The 21910-nt window shown below is 38.8% G+C and overlaps 1 protein-coding gene across 1 annotated transcript in view; it reads left to right on the forward strand.

Annotated features, from left to right (window-relative positions):
* The window catches only part of xpr1a (xenotropic and polytropic retrovirus receptor 1a), a 64407-nt gene that overhangs the window by 6316 nt on the left and 36181 nt on the right, over nt 1–21910 (forward strand). The window lies entirely within an intron of this gene.

Here is a 21910-nt window from a genome sequence, read left to right on the forward strand (position 1 = left end):
CTTTATTCATTGTGTTTCAAGAGACACCGTGTAGATTGCCTGGATGGAGCTTTACTTTCAGCACTAAAACGACATCCGAAAACCTCTACAACACTATTTTTGTGTAACTTGGCTCAGGAGCGCTGCAGTTCAGAGACCACTAGTGCTGAGTGTTATTACTCAACTCAGCAAAGATAAGGAATGCCATTGGCTATAATTACTTTTTGGCATTAGACTTCATATGCTGTGATGAGGGAAAGAATGTTTTTTATTTTAGCTCCTCATTTGTGAAAGTAAACAACTTTCTTTAGTTGCAGGGATGAGATGTACGTTATGCCAATGTGACATGTTGTTCCATCTATGTGACTGCTTGTGAGAGTGTGAAATGAACCAGAAAAAGCGTTCTGCTTGTGGGTGCACAAAACATAATTCAACCCTGCTTTTCTATGTGTCTAACAGTATTTTGCAATTTACTGCAAATTGTTTCTTTATTAAAGTAAGTAAGTAAATATCTCGAAAGCTATTTCAGTAGTCAGAAATGTCTTTTTAAAGAGCCTCCCTCAGTTAGGCCTGTTGAAATACTTTGCACATAGTTGTATTGTTGTTACTGTACTGAGCTGTCAGCACAGTATGGGTCAGCACGATGACTGATTCTCTATTTCAGTTCTGAAGAAGTTACACTCATTATTTTGAATTGCAATGGTGGCACACACATGATACTTATCGTCTGTTTGAGGCAAATCAGTTACCATTAGAGTGCCCCATTCTAAACCATGCACTATTGCGATAAGGACGTATTTTTTGGGCAGTCATTGCTTTATATGCTTCAGGACATTCTGTTATTTCCAGTAGAAGATTATAAAGCCTGATAATGTCTGCAGCTTCAAAAAAAAAAAATCTCCAGGAGCATATACATGCTGCAACTCACATCTTTCTTGAGTCAATAATGGCACATAAAGTGAACAGTATGACAAACATTTACTGGTTTATTTTAAATATTATACTGACCTGCATGTGAAGATTGAGGTTTTCTTTTGTTCTTGTCCTTTTCCCTCTTGCTTGCTTTGGTTTCAGTCATTTCGTTATCATGACCTCACCTAAGCAGGTGTCTGCTCCAAATTCTGATTGGTCAGGGGAGGTTGATGCCTCTTTTCTCACTTCAGAGTTTCAATTTTTGCATGTATGCAACAGCAGGGCAGATCATGCTGTCTTCTCATGCAAGGAGTGCTGTCGAGCAAATAATTGTTCTGCATTTGCTTATGAAATGGGACAAGTGGTACCATGAAAGACCCTGTGAACATAATGCATGCACATAATGTAGGGTAGTCATTGTCACTGAAGCAGATCTCCAAAAGTTCAATTATAAAAAAGCAGGCCAAATGTTTACATGACTCTGTCTCTGTACAAACATGTAACACACAGCCTGATACTGTCTGAAAGTCATAGCTAATAGACTTGTTTTTCAACCAGCATCGGGCTCAAAGACCAATTTTAGGCATTTATCTAGAAAACTCTCTGTCTCTGTGTTGTATGCATTTAGTGTGTGAGAGAATATGTGTGCCTGTTTGCTTATTCCTAAAAAGTGCAACTAGAAGTCTGACCACACATCTTTTCCACTGCTAATGTGACATATGAGCCATGTCTCTTCTTTGAGCAATGTCTCCAGAGAGTGTTAGCGAGCTCAGTGTGAATGATAAATGATTTCCTGCCTCAGGTCTGAGCTGTACTCATGGGTCACTGCTCTGCCTCTGTCAGCTTGTCACAAGATAGGTGAGCATGTCTCATGAAGAGAGACGGTGCCTATCAATCAGTAGAAAATCACACGGTGTCATTTGTGTGGTATCATTGTGACATGTCAAACTTCCCTGTTCAATCAAGTTGATTTCTCCTCTTGTCACACCTTTTTTCACAACAGGCATGAGCAAATAGGAAATCATCGATGGCATTAGTTTGGTTGGACTTTAGTTTGGTCTTAAAATGTCTGAGACTGTTGCCATTCCCATTTTGTTGAGTGCAGGAAAGAAAACGAATGCAACCAGCACAACAGACCAGTGTCATTATTCTGTGCTCAACAGCTCATTCTCTCCTGTGGCTGGATTTGTTGACTTTTCATAACAGGAACAATGTTAGTATTAGTAGTAGTATTGAGAATACAAGCTTATAGCAGCACATTTTCTTCACCAATGCTGTTAAATCTAGTTGAAATGAACTGGGTCTGAAAGGAAAAGAGACTTTACTTGTATATCTCATATTTTCTTTACACCCATGGTTGTGGAAAAGAGGTAAATGGTATATGAACTTCATACATTGGATTTACACTGCCTCAGCAACAATATTAGTAACATTCATTCAGCAGTCAGGCCATTTGAAGTTCATTGTATTGCGCAAGGATACTTCGCACTTCAGCACACTGACGGGGTCAGATGAGGGATTGCCAAGCAAGGGTTTGTAAGACATCTCTACCCGCTGAGCCACAGCGGCTCCATCAAAACATATCAAGTTATGGTTTATGCTCATTGACAAATAGACAGTAGAAGCAATGAATCAAACAGAATGAATACAATATAGGCAATTCAAAACAACAAAATTAGGAACAGTAGAAATAGATAGAATGTAGTTATTTTAACAAGAACCTTGTGTTTTTAATACAAATTAAAAATATTTGATGATATCTTCTGGATTGTAATTCTTTAATGATGAAGGACTGCCAGAAAAATCCCTGTCACTCATAGTTTTAAACCATTTCCTGGATATCAATAACAGAGGTCTGTGACATGACTTTAGGATTTACATAGAACAAGCGAAACGCTCAGTGATTTACTCAGTTGCTGTGATCTTAAAATGAGTAATAATAAATGCATGACCGACAGTAGAATGCAGATCTTCAGAATTTTATGTAACAGATTAATTTTATTTGGCTGTTCTGGTCCTATACATATGTTTATCTTTACAAAGTATTTTGAGGTACATTCCTATGAATGACAGGAGCTAAATGTTTTATTAAAATGTTTTTTTCATATTTTATTACATCCTTTTAATGCTATGGTTGTAGGTTTGAAAACATGCATTGGTTATTGGGTTGAAAAAAGTGCATCTATAGCATGGCCACACAAATATTGTTTGTTATTGTTTACTTACAACTACCTCTAAAAAGGGTAATGATTTGTTAAACTGTCAATATTGTAGCTCACAGAGCTTTTATCAGTGGTGCCGGATTCGTTAGATTTATGTGAACGTGTGAAGAGCGGAAAACTAACTATGAGGATTTGATTTTAGGGTGCACTTCTCTCTCTCTCCCTCTCTCCCGCCTACATCAGTCTTTACAAAAAACAACATTTTGGTATTCAGAGGATGTATCCCTTGCCTGAGGGAGACAGTTTACGAGGTCATAACGACTCGTTCACTCACTTCGCTCCATTGCTGGACACCCCGCTGTACCTGATAGAGCTGTGTAGTAGACAGACTCCACACTGAGCAGGCAGCACATCAAAGTCTTTATTAGTGACTCTGCATATGCACTGTTGTCAATGTGCGAGAGACCGACAGATATAAAAATGTGTGAAATGTTTTTCTTGTCTGATCTTCCCATAAATGCTCAATTGCCTCTCATGCTGTGTGGTGGGCTGATTTGGCTGTTATTTAAACAGACAGCGCTCAATCAGCATCTCCACTGCACAGAGGATCTGTGGGAATGTACCACAGTAAAATGCACATCGTTCAGCCCCATTTTCAGTCACATCTATCACTTTAGATTTGCAAGTTGGATGTAGAGTAATTAAGAGGGCTTCGTAGAAACAGACATACATGAAAAGGTGGTTCTGCGGCTGCATGTGACCCTTCACCTCTCGTTAAGCTCCTCTGTTCTCGTTCTCTCCATTCCTCTCTGGTCTTCCTGTAATTAAAGCATGGCTGTTGCTGTACTGTGGAGAGCCAGTAAAATAAAACAGAGAACAGCTGGTTGGGTCTCCGGTTCCCTCCATGTCAACCATTACGATGAGTTATGCTACAGTCTAATTCAATTAGCCTGCTGATTATTACAGAGCTTTGTAAGCAATGGTCCCGGATAACTTAACACACAGCTTCAACTGTGTTTATCTGTGAGTGTCATGTTATGTCCAGTAATGTTTATATGTGGTGTGTGTCTATGTTAATATGATGGAGCACTTTTATAATCAGCCAAGTCATTCATGTATATAATTCATTCATGTATTGTGTGTCTGTCCTTCTGCTTCTCAGTTAATGGTCTATTAGTGTGATGTTATCTGTGTAGTGGATACATGTTGTGAGCTTCATGCTCCCCTTTTGTTGTAAAAACACACCAAGAAGCAGTAGAATGAGAACACCCATTACTGTATCACAGCTCAGACAGACATGGCAAGGATTTTTTTTTCCAGTTTCACAAGCTCCGAATATCAGAGATGAAAGAATTCAACTAGAAAATGGCCAGTTATGGCATCATGAATTCTCATGTTGTAGATCTGACATATCTTATATGGTAGAGCTCTTTGTTTGGGAGATGTTCAACATGTTTTTACAACTGGGTGTTAGAAGCTAAATTAAGTGAGAACATTCCTTTGTTTATGTAGTCAAAGAATACACTATAGCACAGGAACAAATAATGACACTCATGGCCTTTTTCAGTGGGAATGAATTGCATTTCAAGTAGCCTTTCAATGGGTTGTCAAGCCTGCAAAACAGTGTTTTTTTATGATGTAGTTTGGTGCTTATGCTTTTATGAGGAATCCCAACCTATCTTGTAAGTTGAACATGCAGTGCATGGTGTTTTTGGGTGGGAAATCATTGGTTTATCATTTTCATTTGAAGAAAATATACTGGTGGTTTTATGTGAACTCTCAAAGTTTTATAGACCCTGTGCAGTAATGTGGCTTATTGTGTTAAATTAGTTTCCCAAATTACCCTAAATGAATCAACATGAAAGTATTTCATTTTGTATGGGTTCAAATAGTGTTTCAGACAATATGAGGTTCTTGATTTTGTTGCATATTTTGACACTTCCATTATAACAGCCATGTCTAATTGAGAATACGACTGTAAGAGTGGCACGCTCTGTAAGCAGAGCAGCAGACTGGTTTGTCTTGATGTTTGTCATTATTTCTGTGCTTGATTACTTTCAAGCCAGACATAGTGTTTGTTTTTGTTTTTTTAAATTTCATGTCTTTTATAGTTTCTGTGCTGATATATAAAATCATCCATGCATTCCAGACACCTGTGCCAACCTTTACTCCCATGCTTCCTTGCATCATATGGTCCCCTTTATAAAACTGACAGTTCAACAAAATAGCAAACCTGCTATATTTCTTTCCCTCTTTCAACAACTTTCAAAGCCCCATCCACTTTCTAACTAATATTTTTGTATATGTTTTTATACAGATAATCTGCCTTATAAAAGCAGTGACACAAATCACACCAACAAATCCTCTTAACCGTGCCTTTCAGCCACTTGTTCTGCTATTTTCTGCTGTTGACTACGACTCCGCCATTTTGCCTGCTGTTGTCGACAACCATGATGAGAGGTTAGTTGAAAAGCTACTGGCCTGTGTAAAACAAGGCTGATTATTATTCTGGCCGTGTGTATGATGGAACAGCAGCTGTTATTACCGTTGTTGTTCACAGCTGGACTCCTTCCCTGCCTCCTGAGAGGAATAGCAATCAAATTCAATGATTTTCTTTCCTCAGCTTAGGAGATGGGTGTCCAAAACTCTGTTTTTTATATATTTTCATTTTTTATTTCTGTATTTTAAAAGAAAAATATGGTGTTCTCGTTCAGTCAAAGCCACTGGGTGACATCTATTTTAAGAGGTATTTCTTTGACATCTATCTTCTATAGACTGCCAAGCTTTCAGGCATTATTGGGGTTTAAATTGACATTGATTTTGCATTATTGATTGGGAGACATCTAATCAGTTCTACTTTTCTCCCCTGCAACATTACAAGAGTCACATATACCCCCAGTCTTTATGTTGTATTTTTAAGGATGAAAACCAGCAGCCAGATACCAGATGGTACATCATCATGCTATTTTGACAATAAACGGAAAGATATTTTCAAATGATTTAAAATCATACCAGTTTAGCAAAATCCAATATGCACAGAACTACACAATACAATGAAAATTTGCATGCAGGTGTACTCCAAACCACCTTTGTGCTATTTTTGCATCATGTATTCTCAACATCTGATAACAAAATGATCAGGCTTATATTTTCACGAGCAGCTCAACAATAAGATATAGAAGTAGACGTGAGAGGTCTCAAAAGGACAGCAAGTAGCTGGCCTTAGGTCAGGCAGTCAGGAGTGACAGGTGATGGAAGTAACAGGAGTTGGATGGACAGACAGACATGTATTGACAAGCAGCCGGGTTCAGCAGGACAGTGGTGTGGCTACATTATTGATGGGGTCTCTGACAAGCTGCTGCTCATGGGTGTTTCCCAGCTCTAATTGCTGAGGTTTTGTGGGGGTTGGTTCCATTTATTTGGTCTTTAATCCTGTACCACTGATTGGCCCCAAACCAATACAGCAACACTAAAATGTGGCTGCCATAGGTGTGTGGGATGAATTTAATTGAAATGAGTACAAAAGAATATTCCAAGACAGAGAAACATGTTTCTTCAGATGTGTTTACTGTCCATGCAACAAGATTGTATGTCATTGTCCTTTACTCCATTTTATACTATCAGCATTTATAGGCTGGAGGATCAAAATCATTCAAACTTATATTACAATGATATCAAGATCTTAAGTAGTTACATATCAGAGAATTGGTTGTGTAATTGTGCTGAAAATAAAGTCAAGTAATTTTCTCCTCAGTTGATCAGGTTTTGTTCAGAGAGTAGATTTAAACCAATCTTGATCTTGCAAAGCAATGCAGCGAGCACATGGCTGTGGGTTTAGTGATTGGTTCTTTGATGGGGCTTTTGAGGGTATTAAATGGTAGGGAAGCATGAGGATCAGGGTCAATACAAACCTAAGATCACTATCCCAAGGTCAGGGAGCAATCGAACTGCAGTAATGAACAATGAAGAAGGTTGTAGATAATTGAAATGAAAGAGGATGAAAAAAAGATGGCCACCAATCCCCATTTCTGTTATTTGTCTTTGGTGATGAAGAATCACTGAGATGTAACAATTATAATGTGCGTGATATAACAATTGCATAGGGATTGTCAGTGACCAGTTTTGGGAGAGGAAAAACAGCCACAGTCTAAGAGAGATATCCTTCGGGCAGCAGACAGACAAACAGACTGAGTGGGAGGTCCCTGGGCTCATCTCCAATTCATGTTGCCCTGCATTAGCACTTCAGCCATCCCGCAAGAGAAAGACTGAGAGAAAGAGAACCATGCTAGATGAAAGTCTTCTATCCATCCATCCATTATTCATCGATGAATTAGATCTCGCCTGAATGAAGTGGAGGAGAGAAGGAAAGAGGAGGAGGAAGAGAGGGAGAGAGGGGTTCGTAGAGGTTAGTTTAGTGGAGGAGGGGGCATCTGGATGGCAAATGTTGTGGTTTGAAGAAAGGGTGAGGAGTTGGATGATGATGTAGAGCCAGTGAGATGGGATATTTTTAGATTTGGGGTTTTCAGCAGTAGTCTGGGTGAGTTTTTATTGGCTCCAATATTGTGTTTGTAAAAATGAATCTGATGTGTAGGAAAAAATGTGCTGAATTTAAAGGAGAGGTGGTAGGGAAGGGCTCTCAAGTAGAAGAAATTATAGGGGGCAGGGATGTTAGAGAGATTAGTGGTTCTCAAAGAAGTCAAGGTCATCCTTGAACCTCTCACCTTTTAAATGTATAGTTATGAAGACTTTTATGGCACACGAGTCCTGTCGTCGACAGCTTGTCCCGATGATGCATCTCTGTCCTTGTGTACATGTTTGTGTATACATTTGTTCTGATTTAATAAGCCTGCTGCCACTGGAATGAGGATAAAAGCAACAGGATATGATTTCTACCTCTTCAATGGTGCAGAGGCGCCAAAAACAAATCCTTAAGATGAACTTTAAACATGTTTCTGATCTGCAGCGCCTTTACTTTACAATGAGAACAGTTGTGTGAAGGTTAAACAAGCATAAAGCTTTGACAATATGATATGGCTGTTTGCCATGTGCACAGCTAGAGTTCATAAACATGGTACACCATCAGTGGTCTCAATAATCTCATGCATGAGAAGCATGTAAATGTAATGGGATCTATCTTTGTCGATTCAGAATCAGCTGTTCATGTCTCAGATGTTGGGTATATTTGTTTAGCATTAGGAGGGCTTTCAACCATAATCTAACCTCTGTTATGAGGCAACTTTTTAATCAGTGTTGAGAGGCCTAATCAGCAGCTCCTGGCCGGCAGCCAGTAGATGAGACATGGTATTTACTGCACTCTGTATTCACACAACTGTTCAGTTGGATTAGAGCATGATGGAATTAAAGCAATCACAAAGTTGTGATTTGCAGTTTTTTATGTCATGCACTCTGGTCAGATACTTGTTTCCTCATTGAAAGACTAAAGCTGAGTGATGCAAAATAACAATGCTTATCACAGGGCTGGTGATAGAGGGACTCTATAGGTGTTTTGTTTGCTGCGTGTGTTGATGTTTCTGTAGTGTCATATTATCTCTGCACTCTGAAACACAAACCTACAACTGACTATGAAAGGATTCATACACATGCACACGCAGGCTTGCAAGCATGCAGAGACACACACATGCACAGAAGGAGCTGCATGCTACAGGGTGTGTGGGTGTGATTGTGAGCTATAGGTGTTAACAGCAGGACCATATGCTGATGTATTTCTGTTCTTTTAACGCTGCAATTAGAGCAATGGAATTATTTTTCAGGGCCCACTCTGTTATTTTCTTTCATAAATGCACTGCAGGTTTTAAAAAAGCTGTGATCTTTTATTTTTAGGAAATTAAAAAAAATTATTTTCATTTTTAGCTATTTTAATGGTGATGTTTTTCCTCTCCATATTACATTTAGATTTTTATGAGCATTTTTTTTTTCTGTCTTGTGGTTATATTTGGGACATTTGTGCTCTTTCTGTTATTGGGTGAGTCGGTAGCCGCAGAAGACACGGTGTCCTTCACTGTATAATTGAGCTGCATCGTCTCTCTAGAGAGAAAACTAGAATCGGGGCTGAAATTGGCTCAAACACTCTAAACCACATTGGTGGCGTTCCATTAAGGTGAGGCTTGAATCAGTCTCTTTTTTTCCCTCTCTGTATATTACTTGCTGCTCCAAACTGCAGACCTCAGCATTTAACCTGGCCGCAGAGACGAAACTGGTACTTAATGTAAGACTTTCTAGCAGATACCAGATTTTATATTGCATCAGTACGTAAGTAGAAGGTGGGGAAAGGTAACATGTATTTGCACTGCCTCTGCTCTTGATATTATATCCCACTTCTGCCCATGGGCAAGATGACAGAGACACGTGCAGAGAGAAACACAGACATCGCAGTGGAGAGTGAGTGAGGGTTGAGAAGGACAGATAAAATGATAGAGGAAGCATGAAAGGAAAAAAGGAGGTGACATTGGCGGTAATTGGAGGAAAGGAAGCTAAATCCTCAGGGAGCTGCCTCTCAAACGATACGAGTGCTCGCCGAGAAGATGTGTGAAAATACAAAGAACTGGATGCAGAAGAGACACAGAAGCCCAACAAAAGCTTTTTCAATGTCTCTTTAATAAAATTTAAGTCACTGCACATTTGTACTGTTTTCTGGAGATGAAAGCAATAACTGGACATAATTTAAGTTTAATATACACTTTAGGTCAAAGGAGTAGTTATTATAGGGGTCAGGAAAATATTGGACTAGATATAATTTGAAAGAGAGAGAGAGAGAGCGAGAGAGAGTGAGAGAGAGAGAGAGAGAGAGAGAGAGAGAGAGAGAGAGAGAGAGAGAGAGAGAGAGAGAGAGAGAGAGAGAGAGAGAGAGAGAGAGAGAATTCACAGCTTTTGTTTCCTCCTGGGCAGCCTGTCTGTTTTTATATTAAATGTTAAATTATTAAACTGTGTGAAATTGGAAATACAGTAAATCTACCTTGCGATGCTCAGGAGTCCTCAGATACTTCCCTGTCAACAAATAAGTCGCGTAAAAACTATACCTTTAACTTGAGAAATTTGAAAATTGAACATGAAAAAATTCCAAAAAATAAATTTGATTAAATATGTGAATATTTAATAATAGATCATTAGTACATTGGATATTACCTCAGGTGAGACAGTGGTGAGAAAATGAGAAAAAAAGTAGGTTGCAATTATTTGATGTTGTATGCAGGAATCATGATAGCTAATTAAGGAACCAGATACTGAGGATAGAGCTGTACTGCAACAGGAGAGGAGGAGAGGAGCACCAGTGAGCAGGTTCATGGATTCAGCGGCGCCTCCATCACATGCAGGCCATTGTGTGAGGAAGAACAATAAAAGCAACAGAAGGTATTGGAGGAGCATGATGCGTCCTGTTTACCGCTAAAAGGAAAATATCAAATGGATAATTATGAGAACATTTTATAGAAGCATGGTACGTTAGAACTAATAGAGGAAATATGCCACAAAAAGACCTGTCAGTTATGTACTTAGATCGAGCACTCTGACACTCACATAGTCATTCTCAAGCTTCCGGAGTGTTCATTAATCATGTCGAGACTGTTTATCTTCATCATTCTTCACAATTTCCCTTAACCACCCCTACTACCATATGCTGGCCTGAGGAAATATACATATTTAATAACTCGCTCAACATGTGACCTGATGACTGATGTGACAGAATAACCAATAGAGTCAGTGCTGGGAAGGTTGACTCACCGCCCCTCAGTATGCGTTATGGTTTACTGTGGTGTACCCCATGAAGAACTGGCCTCTTGACCAGCTGCATTTTAAAAGCAAGCCAATCCTCTGCGACTTTTCATTAGAAACAACAGTTTGTTTCTGTTTTGTATTTTCTCCTCAGGCAAGCTGCACAGTTTCTTCCTGACAAGTACCATCTGATAATTAGGTCTCATAATCACCCTATTAGTATGCAGCTCAATTGAGCAAAGAATAGCTCATTGTTCCCCTGGCATGAGCGGCAACCGTTTATAAGAGGATTATTGTAGATTTCTTGTTATGTTTTTCTTTTTTTCACGATAAATAATCATATGTACAAAGAGTTAAAGTGTTGCATTGTTGTCTAAATATATATATATAGATTTTTTATGTTGTCAGCTCATTGTCTTGGAAGATTTTAGCTTTTGTGAGAGATATTCTATTAGGTTTCTGATTGTATTTGCAAGTATTAAAGCAGTGAAGCAATGAAAGTGGTGCTCTGTTTGAAACTGGTTTTCACTGTACAATTGCCACCCTGTTGTCTGCACCTTCTTGTGGACACACAATGCTGCAATGAACTTTCTCTATCCGAGTTACCATGGTACTTAAGAAAGAGTCCTGAATCACTTGAGCCTTGCTTTTGTTCCTGTGACATTCACCACCCAAATGCATTAAACCCAGAACATGTAGGACTAAGGGCTGGGGTGTTAGGTTGAATTATAATGGTGTCTTGTGAAAGCGTGATGATACCACTTCAGAACACAACACATATTTAGGGGTCTAATATTAGACTTGGCAATGTGACAGGATATTCGTAATTGAAATGAGAATCTGTTACACAGGGCTCTGACCTAAGTGTCCTTGTTTAGTAAGGTAGCATCACTCATTTATACAGTGCTTGTATTGTCTGCTATTGACAAATTAGTAGGTAAAAAAGTAAATTTTTGTCATTTGTCTCAAATAGTATACATTGCTTTTTAATTCACTTCAGTTTGAGTTCATTTTCTTTAAAAGCAAAGTAGTCCTGAGATAAGTGTCTGCTTAAGTGTTATGATTTATGTCATCTCCGGCCTCTTTACATTTGAGGTCAAAACATTAAATATCATGAATGATTTTGATAGTCTGTTAATCTAGTAAATATTTTGTGTCTATTTTGTTATCCCAGAGAATACACCCGAGGTTCCGAACAGAAATTAAGTTCCAGTTTTGCAAATGTAAAGTAGTTGAATTCAAACATCAATGTAATTGAGATGCCATCAAATATATTATAAGACTAAACATACAAATCCGACTGAAAATGTTGATCTTTCTGACTTTCTGACTTTCTGAATCTGAATGCTGTTTGTCAGGCCGTGCTTGTATGAACCTCCCACCTTACCAAGGAGCAGGTCAGACCTTTTAAGGGTTGATTTGTCTGCAGTGAAAACATGTCAGCCAGATGCTGTTTGCTGCAGGGCTTTAGAAGGATCTCCCATTGAGGCTCATCTGATGAAACACACACACACACACACACACACACACACACACACACACACACACACACACACACACACACACACACACACACACACACACACACACACACACACACACACACACACACACACACACACTCTTTTATGACACTGCAGAAATCCTAGGCTCTGTTTTGGTTGGTGGTCTGTTTGTGCCAGAAGTAAGGGATGAATGGGAATTCAGAGTCTCAGTGCAGGCTGGTGGTTGACAGACAGTGACTGTTTCTTCTCTACATGTTGCTCTTTAAACTCAGCAAGTAGCCACCCCATGCTGCTCAGCAACACAAACACACACACACACACACACACACACACACACACACACACACACACACACACACACACACACACACACACACACACACACACACACACACACACACACACACACAAACAGAGACTCTCACACATACTATGCTCTCACTGTGTACACTCAGTTTGTGGGCACCACACTTACAAACAAACCCTGTTCTGCATATGTTTTTCATATTCTTCCTCTATCAAAGCATGCAGACTCGTGTATATGGCAAAATTTCTGTGAAATCCTCTCTGTCAAAATTAGTAACAAACTAAGATCCATAAAGATCACAGCTCAGGAAGACTGAAACTATGAATTGTTGTTTCTTAAGCAAGACTTAAATAACAAAACATACTCTTCATCTTATGACAATTAGATCCAGCATTTCCCGAAATGATTTTTCAGATTATTCTGCTCTCTGAAATCTCTGCCCACATTGTCTTTCTTGTCAGGGTAAACCACAAATTACCAGTTCAATATAGTGCTATTCATCCATCTTCTATACTGATTCATATAACCTAAGGTCACCTGGCGCTCGGACTGATTCCAGCTGACTATGAGTGAAGATATAGGGTACACTCTGAACAGTCCATTACAGGACTTTTAAAATCACCAATTACCCTAAACAAATGCATGATTTTGAATTATTGGAGTAAACTCACATGCATATAACTACCATACCAACTTATAGCTCTGCATTGTTATTATTGTGTTATTTTTATGCATTCCTTTTTTTAAAAAAGACAGGCATTTCCTGCTCAGGTAAATTGTGTTAATGTATGACACCGAAGCACGCCCAAGGTCAGTGCACTTCTAATTTGATTGGAGCAGGAAATTGCTCCTAACCGAATAACATCAAGTATTAGATTCCTTCCTCCCAGCCAGGAAGGCAAAGGTGGAATAAGCAATATGATGGTTCATTCATAAATTAGAGTTACAGTATTTATATTGATAAAGACAGCGAAATATCCATTTAGAAAGCTGACCTGTGTTTTTGTATTCAACAATAATTGCCACTTAGTCTCCATTTTAGGATGATAATCAAGATATGAGAATTAAGTTATTGCAAATTGCTGTCGCCACCATGTACTTTTGAACGGTATCTTCAACATTTGCAGCTCTAATGAGAATATTTCACTTGCACATCACGAAGAATCTACATTCTGTGTGGACACACATCCTTACTCTCACACACCCGCTGCATTTTGCGCCGTTTAAATTCCATGGGAGTCTTGATTTATTCTATACAATAGCTTTATGTATTTGTTTTTTTTTTGTATTGTTTTTGTTTTTATTTTGTATTCTACATCGTTTGCCTGTGTTGACATTCTCTATGGTGGACAGTCACTTCATTTCACTGCCATATTTGTATGCTTATGTGACATATAAAAATGTAATTAGTGTGGCAGAGTTGAGCTCTATGTCTATCTATCTATAATTGTGGTTTCATTGAAATGTGGATATGCTGAATAAATGCGTGAAATTCGTGTATTTGTCCTTTGAAGTTTTCTGTGTAAATATGCAGGAGTCTTTTTTTACTTTCTTTACCCGAGCATTTATGTAATAAACTCTGGTTTATTCACTTTATTCCCTTTTTGGATGTTTTCTGCTGATATTCACATTTCATCCTTTCCCTGTTATTCTTCCCTTTTCTTTTCATTAGAGAAAGTGAATCAATCTGGAACACGACAGGGATTTCTTTAACCAATACTGAGCTCTGCTGTTAATAAGATGTGTTCAAGATGCTCTTGGCAGGATTGTCAGGTCTGTCTGACTGAGAATTTTTCTGAAACTGTAAACTGTGCTCCCATTCTCAGAGGAACGTGTCTTATTTTATGTTTGTTAATCCTCCAGCTTCTAAATATCTGCCATGTGCGTGCGTGCACTTGTGTGTGGGTGTGTCTGTGCGCGCAAACGTGCGTGAGAGCGTGTTTGTGGCGTGTGTTTTGTAAATGTTTTCACTCCTTACATTTCAGTTTGTTCTGTCCTCAAAGTGAAGCTGTTCAGTGTGACTCTTATCGAGAGGCTGCAGCTGCTGTTGAAGGACTAGCATTGCAGCCTGGAGGGACATCTTTACACACACACACACACACACACACACACACACACACACACACACACACACACACACACACACACACACACACACACACACACACACACACACACACACACACACACACACACACACATACACACACACACACACACACACACCTTGGTTCACCCACACTGAGGTGACTAGGCATTCTCTATTAAACAAGTGTGAATAATAATAATAGTAGCACATTGTTATAATTACTTGCGAGTTGATAGACTCACAGTCTTTTCTTTAGTGTGGCAGAACAACTCATTTAGTTGTTACGGTAATTAGGTTTTTTATTTTGCTGTTTTTTTCGTAATGTAAACTAATATATCCATAAAAGGTGGATTTGTTTATTCATAAAAGTAAATCGTCAATATATATGTGAAACAATTCAATTCCACACAGTCATCTCAAGGCACCTTTACAGTGAAAAACTCAACAATTCCACTTGCAGAAGGAAAAGTGAATGTGGAAAGGAAAAACTCCCTTTTTTTTGCAATACATGGATTAATTTTCCACCGTCACTCAGAGTCAACATGCTCTTGATTTTAGAGACATTCCGTAGTTGAAAAAAGGCAGTCCTGCAGACTTGTTTAATGTGAGAGTCCTGGTACAAAATAACTCCCAGGTTCCTCACAGTGGTACTGGAGGTCAAAGTAATACCATCCAGTGTTACTATATGTTTGTTCAATCTCTCTCTCAGATGTTTTAGGACAAAATATAATAACTTCTGTTTCATCTGAGTTCAAAAGCTGAAAATGACGGCTCATCCAGGCTTTTATGTATTTAAGACAGAGTGATACACTACGGCAAATAAAACTGGCTTCTGTGTTTTCCAGTCGGATAGCATGAGGTTCAGAGTGAGACATTCAAAGACTTTCTGGTTAGATTTACTTCTGGAGCTGATAAGGCCTAGAGTTGTAAATGTATGCTACTCCTCTTCCTCGACCAGTTTCTCAAGGAACATGATAATTAATATAGGTAGTGAGGGTCGCTTCACTTAAACTGACATTCTTTCCCCTGTCTCCAGGTTTCAGTGAGGATCAAAACAATCTAAATTGTGATCAGTTATCAAATCACTTACCAGTAAAGATGGGATCAAAAAGGTGGGATATTTAACAATCCACATTTGATTATTGTGGGTTTTTGTTCTGCTACAGATGCCGTTTGTCTCAAGTACATGAGCTGTAATGTGCCTTGTTATAAATAGCATGCAAAATAATGTATGAATGCCACACAACTCTCTCGATGTTGCATGATGAAACAACAGGCGACATGCTCATTCTCATGAGTGACGTTCAGTTGGTGTGCTGGCTATAATGTTACCTCGATGGACCTGTCTCTTAATGGCATGGCCGGCCTGTAGGTTAATGGATACTGAATTTCATCTTCCTCTATGTTGCACCCTCGCTGCATCTACCATGGTTACTGCAGCGAAGCACAGGCTCTTGTTTTACTTAGATTAATGGCCTACGCTTGGACTATTGACACAACACTTATCTTGTTTTTATGAGTCCAGTGGCTTCTATCTGTAAACCTCAGTGCACAAGTGCGTAGAGTCCCACACAGACACACACCTCATCTGTTCTTCTGCACATACAGTTATCTTTGTAACTGAATTTTGGGTTCAACCGCAATCAGAATTATTATAAACCTAGACAAAAGTAATTGTGTTGCACTATGTTACATAGCGCATTATAGGTTCTCTCCAGATGCTCCAGTTTAGTCAAAACACGTGCACATTCAATGATCTATTGCCTCTAAATTGCTCATAATTGTGAGAATGTGTGTGAAGTTCCATGATGGACCGGTGACCTGCCCAATATGCATTCTGGTTTTCAACAATAGTCAGCTGGAATCAGCTCCAGCGCTCGAGTCCCTAATTAGATAAAATGGTTAGAGAAGATGGATGGATGGGTAGTTAATCCTTGCTGTTTGCCTTAGTTTTTAGTGTTTGAGGTTCGCTAAAGGCCTTTCAGAGAGGAATTTGTGTTCTCGTAGCTGTGACAGCCAGAGTTGTTCAAATACATCTATATACAGGAGATCTATCTAATTTATTAATACCACTTTGGCGACACAGAGACAGTAAGCGATTAACACAATTTTGATATTTATGATTAAAATCAAATTATCCCTGTGAAAGAATCAGGTGAATTTCTGTAAGTGGATCATCGGGATGGAGCTGGTAAAAACACTGTTTTACAGCTCGAAATAGTCACTAGATTGACTTTCAACAATGTTGGAGCTTATGGTTTAATAACTTTTCGAAAAGCACAAAATCTAATGAAACACTGATTTGTTAACTACAGTTACAGAACAGGTTCATCCAGCTCTGTGCATTTATTCATTTATTCATTTGTGCATTTATTTATTTGTGCATGTTATTCATTGTTGTAGCAGATCAGAGATAGAGAGAATTCGAATGAACAGATGAGATATCCCTGCAGGCTCTGCTTCCTCTGTACCCACAAGATCAAACACAAAGCCTGAACCAAACATCACAGGAACCGTCAGCCACAGTTAGGCTAACAGATTGCCTTGCCTAAACTTGTGTCTCTCAAAGTGAGGTGAATGATATGTGTATGTGGCAAAGAGGAATTGATGCAATGCAATCTATTTCACCCTCACCACATGCAGCCTTTGTCAGTGGCAAAGCTGCTTCTGTCAGCAGGTGTCGGCCACACTGACACACAAACATACTCAATATGACCAGTGCGTATGCAAAGTAATTATATGCTCGAAAAGAACTGCATTCTTTATATCTGACAGACCCTGATAGATTTCAGTACAGACGGGTGAGCCTCTCACAGCCACATAAGACCAAACATGAAAGATTCCAATATCTCATTTTATTGAATGTGTTTTCTGTCATGTTTTTTACCCTTCACAACTTATAGATCATATTTCTATGCAGGCATAGGGTTAGTTTAAGTCACACTGGCTTTTCCAAGCTCAAAAGATCCTCATAAAATGAGGATACATAGTCTGCATACTTCAAGGGCTTATAATAGGTTCTACACAGAGTTAACTTGAACAAAAATCAAAATGTTGAGGAGAAGCTGTGTTTGCACATTGCATGCACTCTGCATTCAAATACACAAACCAGGCAACAAAGTTCATTAATAAAAGTTCTCTGATTGTACACTGGAAGTGTGATTAGCTGAGATTTATAACAGCAATGATAAACAGCAAAAGTACAGAGAGCCACAGGTATTGAGTTATCTGAGCCATTGTAGATATACTGCCCATGTGAGTGTTTGTAACCTCTTAGATCTCACACATGGCACCTGGACACCTTGTATATTGAGCTGGTAGCCCGTGATAATAGCTCTCTGCTGAACTGCAGCTGCTTGACATCAGTCATGATTGGCCAAAGTGGGAATTGATGGCTGTGATTGGTTGATGGTGGTTAGATACAGGCTGCGGATGCTCGCCGCCCGGTTGCCTGGAAACAGCCATCCCTCACTGTGTAAGTGGCCTTGGCAAAGTGACGGACGGCATAAAAGCTCTGCAGAGGAATTTGTCAATCTGTTGATTTTGCTGAGGATTACTTTATGTGTCATTGTAATAGATCTCTTATTCTCTGGTTTGTTTTGTTTTTTAAGTTTAAGCATTTGTCTTTGCTTTCACTCACCAATTCAACAAATACATATCATTAAGACACACAGGCACATTGACAAATGCTATGTCTTTTTAAATTATTTTTTGTAAATACAGTCTAACTTGTTTCCCTCATTGTTTGAACTGTGATATCTCATTTTAGATCAAACTGCTTTGGTCACTGGATCATGCTCTCATGTGGTACCACCGTCAGATCACAGTTTACACAGTACCTATTATAAAGTAAAGAAAATAGCATTTAATAAAGTTTGCTCCTGATATTCCCTAATATATTCATAATATATTTTATGTACGGTAATACATTGTCATTTTAATACCTGCTTGGTCCAACAGCTGGGTGCTATCAATTAGTTGGGCCTTTCATTCCTTCGTAGTACTGCAGGCTTCACGGTCTGAACCCGCCAGACTTTTAATTTATTCTTCTTTTGTGGATGGACAGAGGACTCTTCGAATACAGATTTGTGACATCCGTGTGTCTTTGTGTGTGCGGCTCCTCTGCAGTCAGTCAGTATCTGGATCCTTGGGCCTTTGCACTTTTCAGTGGTGGCTTGTTATTATCTCTTCTGTAGATTTACCAAAGGATTGGTAACATCCTGTCAATATATTCTGCTTCTGATCTGTATTTCAGTCACGATGGTACTTGTCTACACACATACTCAGACTATGTGTTTTTTTTCTCTTAAAAAGCACAAGGTGGCCTTCCATCCTCTGCAGACAGATCTATTACTGAGAGAAAAGTGCAGAGGCAGGAGGGGAAGGCGAAAGGAACATAAATGCAAGAATCGAGTAACGTTTTAAAGGAGCAGGAAACAGACAGACAGATTTATGTCAGAGCGCTGCAGTCATTTATGTGTGAACACACAAAGTAGATTAACTCATTTAACTTAATGTGCTCAGTGGTCAGTTGAGTGTCCAACAGAGCATAAACAGACCTACAAATGGTTCTCCACAACTGGCCTGTAGTTAAGTAGCTCCATCATGCCGCACCTTCACCTGTTTATTGGTTCCTATGACGTATATCAGTCACAGCAGCAGAATCAATCTCGATATGTGTTTTAGATCTTTAGGACAAGACCTTAACTTCCTCCACTGTGGTGCGGTGACTCGTAGTTAGATCCCAGTGTTGACATCCCCTGAGCTACCTCAGCCACTCCTTTGTTGATATCTCTCAAGGCCAGTGACATGCTCCCGTTGAACCCTTGCCTCAGTTGCCTTGACAACTGTTGGCTCACTGGGCGGGGTACCGTTCACTTTCTATGTGATGGTGTGATAAGTGCTACAATTATGTAAATTATGGCAAACCAAAGTGTTTCAGCAGACTGAACATAGCAAGCTGAAAAGCTCCCAGCCTGATTCTTTTAGTTCTCAAGGTCTGTGTAGCTCATAAAGTCTCTATCCTAGTACTTCTATTATACATGATTGTTTACCTTCAATCTGAGTAGATTAACAGCAGAGCATCAGTACTCAAACCCATTTAAATACTTAAGGATAGGCAAGTCCCACTGTAATAACTTATTATCGATTATTATCATGCTCTTGCTTATTTTTTATGCAGTATTTGTACATTTGAAACAATTCCAAACAAAATAAATGTTTTTTTTCTGAGATAGAGGTGTAAAGCTGACATTATATTGTCTCGTTTGAAATATGAAACACATTGTAACATAGATCCTTAAAAAATGGGAAAAAAGCAGTGTACAAACAGTAATATAGATGTTTGGATAATACGTTTTTTTTATATTGAGAAGGTACAATCTTGCGGTAGGTTTAGGTGATCCTTTACGATATTACTAATAAAATTTAATAACTAATGTTTTGATATAACTGAATCTTTTTTGAAATTATACCCCCAATATTGCACTCTAAAATTGGCGATATCATTATATACAATAATATATTCTTTTGTCCATATGTATTAATTAAGAAGCTGTTCATCTCAAAGGAAATTAACCTCTTACAAAAAAAAAGAAAAAAGGCATTTTGTATTGTCTTGTTTTATGTAAACTTACATAAAGGATGTGTAATTTGTGTCTTCCTGACTCGTGCAGATATTTTGGGGTTATTCAGGATATGGCCTTAGCCAACAAATTCCTTGCATTAGGAATATTCTTTATTCCTGCTCCTTGTATTATCCGCTTACAACCAGAATTAATTGTTTCCCCAATCCTATTAGCAGTGCTTTAGTTACGACTCCTTGTGCATGCATCTCTGTGCTCTGCAAGAGCTCCCATTCCCGCTTTCAATAACAACCTCGTCCCTCAGAGGCACAGTCTCAGGGGCTGACATGGTTACACCAGCGGTGTTGCAGCAGCACTAAGCTTTGGCACAGACTTCACTGCTGTTATAAGTCTTGAAGTGTTTCCCTGAGGCCTTCGGGCTTGGATCCTTGTCTGTGTTGCAGTTCTTCTCTCTGAAGTCTCAGTTTCTTTACCACTTTCTGAACCAATACCAGATTGAACAATATTGTAATGTATACTTTAAGTGGAATAAATCTACATTCTTGTGTGTTCTCCCCAGAAAGTGATGCTGCAGTTGAGATAATAAAGTTGTTAGCACCTGGAGCACTGTTCCACTTGTGCTAAGGAGCTTTTAAAGAGAGGCAGTGTGTAAATATTGTACCGAAGGAATGCATTGTAATGATTCAGCAGGTTTCTAGTCTTGTCTCACTTGCACTTCCTTCTCCAGTTTTGTTTGTCAGTCTGCTGATCACACAGTTATTTTAATACAACTTCCATGCAGACTTCCACCGGTATGCAAACAACTGATGGTACTTATAACAAAGTTTGGCTAACCTAAAATTGTACTTTATGATGTATCTAAAAGCAACAATCTTAACATGATCTGAAGAAACAAAAAGCATAAATGGAATGTGTGTACATTTCGAGCAAACAAAGCAATCTCCCCTTTCACCTACAAACAAATAAGACCACCATGTTTCATCAGTCTTGATGGAAACCTGAGAGTTCATCTCTGTGCTCTAAAGCCTAAATAATATGGTCTTCAGGAACAGATGTTTTCTACTGACTCAGAAGAGAATGTAGGATTTAAGAACAACAGTGATATAAACGATTTAATAAGCAGTCAAGCAAATCAAGTCTAATGATATTGGTGGGGCCTGTTTGTTGATTTTTTTTGTAAAGTCTGTATCTCCTATCAAAGAACAGCAGGGGGAACAGATGATGTTCAGGGTGGTTGGTTGTTTTCCTTTAAAAAAAAAAATGGACTCCCAACCTTTTTCCTAAGAAATGCTGATTTTTTTTTTTTTCCATTGTAAACTAAGGCAATCCCAACCACACCCTGTAACCCCTGTAACAACCCTGTTGTGTACATTGCAGACATTTTTTATACAAATTAAAAAAAAAAATCAGTGAATGATACACTTTGGAAATGCAAATGCTTACGTCCATAAAAAAGGTGATACCCCTTACATTCAACAGGACTTTGCAACCCCCCCATGAATTTATGGCGCCCTCCCCTGGGTGAGAATCACTGCTTTATAATACAACTGCCCTTCTTTTGCACTCAATCACTATATAGGCTCTATGTGACTGAATGAAAACAATTACCAAGGTATGATGGAGGTGAGCCTGTTTCAGGTTCA

The sequence above is a fragment of the Lipophrys pholis genome (assembly GCF_963383615.2).
Source record: "Lipophrys pholis genome assembly, chromosome: 10".
NCBI classification, from domain to species: Eukaryota; Metazoa; Chordata; class Actinopteri; order Blenniiformes; family Blenniidae; genus Lipophrys; species Lipophrys pholis.